Genomic DNA, 4,010 nt, shown 5'->3' with positions numbered 1-4,010 from the left:
TTCAGAATTTAGACCACCACATTACTGAAAAGACAGCCACTAACAGAATATCATCTACTTAAAAAATGCCAAAAAAGGGCTTTTACTTCTATAGTAGAAGTAAAATTTCCACTCATTCTGTAAGGTCTTATAAGAAAAAGAAAAACAAAAAAACAAAACAGGGACAATATTAACACCATTACCTTTGTTAACATACTTTAATATAAAATGGATGCTTTCACCAAAAAAAATGTATTCTGCTTCAAAAAGTAGATCTAAAACATCATGCTCATGACCAATTCCTCAAAAAGCAAGTAATGTCTCTCTGTAATAATGGAAAATCAATTACATGCTTTCCCTTGCATGTCTCCTCACCAACAACCTCTTTTAGAGCAAGAGTTAAACTGATAGCTCTGAGGTAAGGACTGACCATTTCAATGTGAATAACTTTTCACAATCACATGTATCCTAAGAGTTTTATTATGTCTGCAGTTTAATTTGTGGAGCTAATTTTGAGAATTTAACCAAAATAATAGTTTTCTTTTTACATTCAAAAAGATTGAATTTTATTGCTATAATCTTTTAATTTCTTTTAGAATCTTGAGACATTTCAGTAAAAGATTTCACCACTTGAATGTTACTTCTTTGGCAAAATGCCAAGTATAAACCAGAGAGACAAAGGCTTCCTTCTTCCCTCGGCCAAGAAAAGGGAAAAAAACCTGGAAAACTTAAAACAAGTTTATATATTTATACAGAAAAGAGAACATTAATAGTAAACTACAATACAACACACACCCACAAAAGTTAGAAATGACAAACAGTAACTCTCCACTCCCCATTGCACATAAATCTCACCATTCTAGCTACAAATCACACAAAAGAACTCAACCTCCCCCAGGGACAGACCCAAGCAAAAAGAAAACTAAGAACAAACATTTTACTCTCATACAATACCGTAGTAGCAGTGGTGCTGAGGCCCAACTAGCAGAGGAGCAGCAGTGTCCTGTCTCCACCCCAGCCATGATCAGAAAGAGAGCTAAGCACCTCCTACACCTTCTTTTATACTTGATTTGACATCAAATGATATGAAATATCTCTTTGGTTGCTTAAGCCAGGTGATGCTTGTCACCTCTAATCTATGTAGCATTTTCAGGGTCTCCTGAACTGAGGCCTACTAAAATTAAGGCCTAAACTATGACAGGACCCTACCATATATTTCCAGGAATAGCTGTAGGTGATTGGAAATGTGCAGCTATGTGTTTTTAATGAGTAATTAATTTTGCATTTCTTTAGCAAAAGCTGGCTTGCTGTGTATGTGAAAAACTTCAAGTGCCATTTTCTTCATACTTCTAATCTCTCTGTCCTGACATCTATATTGGTTCTGAAAGTATGGCTAATGTACCAGTTCTTGGATCAATTTATATTTTTATGAAGATGAGTTTTGTGGCACTAAGCAATGACACAATGAGCAACCTGTACTCCTTTGTGCCTTGCCACTCATCTATCACCTTTGAAAATTGTTGCACTGCTGCCACCAGCCACAGGGATTGTGAAAAGGATGTCATTGAGAAGGCATGATCGAGGTCCACCTTCTGCAATGGCCAGGTTTGCTTAAGCCTGGACACAACCAGCCAAGCACAACTGAACTGTTACCCTGTTTTCCACAATGCTGTAATAGAAGCTGTGCCACTTGGCTAATTGCCCATCTCATGCTTTGGCCATTCAGGCATTCCTTTTGGAGAAGAAATATCCACATTAGGACCATTTTGCCCTTTGTGTACAGAATGCACAGGAGTGAATACATAGTTTTTGTACAGAACATCCCCTGTTTCAAATCCTCATTCTGTTTGCCCTGGAGCCACATTCCTCTGGAGTTCTGCCTGTGTCCAGGACCCCTCACTGCCTCCAGTTTTGCCCACTTTTGATCCTTTGGATTTATACAGAACAAATCAGGGATTGTCTGTTATTACTGATAATGTAGCAGTCAGAGATATTAGAGCCTGTTGTGGAAACTATTCTGAAGAAATGGTAATTATTTGCTCTTTGAACCATGTGACTATGTTAGGTGGGGCAATGCATAGGATCCACAATCTTAGGTAGGAGCTGGCATCCATGGAGGTTGGAGTTAGGATTTATCAATAAATATTGCACTCACATCATAAAAACTTTTATTTTATTACAGAGAAATTGTTCTGTGGATATTATAACTGGCTACAGTAGTCACTCATGAGAAACTTATCTACTTAAATGCAAACAGACCGAAATCTTTCCATCAATGAAAAAGCATTTTAAGAAAAGCTTAATTAGCCTTCCATATAAGAGTCAATACTGACACAAACACAACTTACTGTCTTTGCCTGCTGCAACGGCACTTTCCTAGTGGCATAGCCCCAGAGACTGCCCTGCCCCTAGGCAGAAAACCCTGATCCTTTCTGCTCCCTGTCTTCAGGCCACAAACAAGAGAACTACAGAGGGCAGGCTAGCAATCTTGTTAGAAAATCAGGTGTATTGCTCTGAAGACTTCTACTAAACCTATAAGCTGTGACTCTTTTTTTCCATTAAGACAGTGCATTTCCAAGGAATATCCTTGACAGAGTTATTACACCAGAGGTATCCTTCCCAATGGTACAAACAATGTGGAGATGCTGTCTTGGGTTATTTCCTTGGCACAGTGTGCCCTGAAAGACTATTTAGGTAGTATCTTTAAAACAAGATGGCACAGCAGCTAGGGTCAAGTGACTAAAAGCTAGGGGACATACAGGACACTTTGGTCCATTTAATGAAACTTAGCAGTTCTGCAGTCAGAGGTTAGACAGAAGGTTGCAATGAATACAGAAAATGGCAAGAGTCAGCCTCTCCTCCTCCCCTGAGCTACTCCTGCATGCCCTGATTAGTTCTCCATTACAGCTCTTTCAACATAGCCTAATGCAGAGCATTTACCAGACTGATAACCTTTTGCTCACTGAAATACATCCCTGAAAGTAGACTGATTTGAGATAATTGTAGCACACTGGCCAACTTTGCCATACTTTGCACCAGTTTGTCTCTAAGTAGTAGATGTTCTCAGGATCAGAGAGGTACGCAGCTAAGGACTTTGTACTTACTAAAATGCCTGTAAGATACAGAACTGCCCGTACTTGCTGTTGCACAAGTCTGCCAACACCTCCTAGCTAAAATAGGTTTGCATTTGTATGCAGTGAACAGACAGTTTGGAGAGAGGTTCAAAACCCCAGGTGTGCTTGAGAGAACAGAAAAGATGACTAGGTGGTCTTAGAAGATGCTCTACCAGTATGCCTGTGCATGTTTGTGAGTCTTCCAGTCCAGTTCCCAGCCTGAGAGGGATGGGATCCCACCCACAAATGCCTCTTCCTTAAATGACATCTATTTGGTCACCTTATCAGGCTTATGCCAGCTCCTGCCTTGGACGTGGACTCCCCTGGAATGGCAGAAACTTAAGACTGCGGTAATTATTTAGGAGGATGTTTTGATGTTGTCCACATGGAAAGCTCTCTTGGAAGGCTGAAAGCACAGTTGGATTCTACTCAACCAATTCTAATCAGAGTTTTTCCTGGGAATAAGAGGTTAAAATACTGTTTTGAAACTGCTCCCTGGTGTTTTGGTTGTATTCACTCTGACCTGCAGTATCCAAGGCTACCACATTTTTGTTACTAAATGACCACCAGCTTTACTATCTATCCTGGCAGTAAGCACAAGATCTTTTCCTGTGTCCAGTCATGTCACAATATTTTCTTCTTACTACAAGCCAACACAGCTTCCCAGCAAATACACAGGAAAGTATAACAGTTGACGATTTATTGCTATGAGTAGTCTGCTCAAAAGAAGAAACACTAAAAAGATCATTTGCTTTGGAACCTAAAATTGAAGAAAGTTTTGAAGTGAACTCTAACTATGAATAGTTTCTCACTTTGCATTTTAGTCTCATAAACACCAAAGTATAAAATCACCCACTGAGTAAGCATAACTACCCTTTTAAAAAAATGTCTCTTAAGAAAAAGGCAAACTTCAGAACC

Source organism: Pithys albifrons, chromosome 4, assembly GCF_047495875.1.
Source record: "Pithys albifrons albifrons isolate INPA30051 chromosome 4, PitAlb_v1, whole genome shotgun sequence".
Lineage (NCBI taxonomy): Eukaryota > Metazoa > Chordata > Aves > Passeriformes > Thamnophilidae > Pithys > Pithys albifrons.
Note: the sequence above shows the minus strand (reverse complement) of the source record.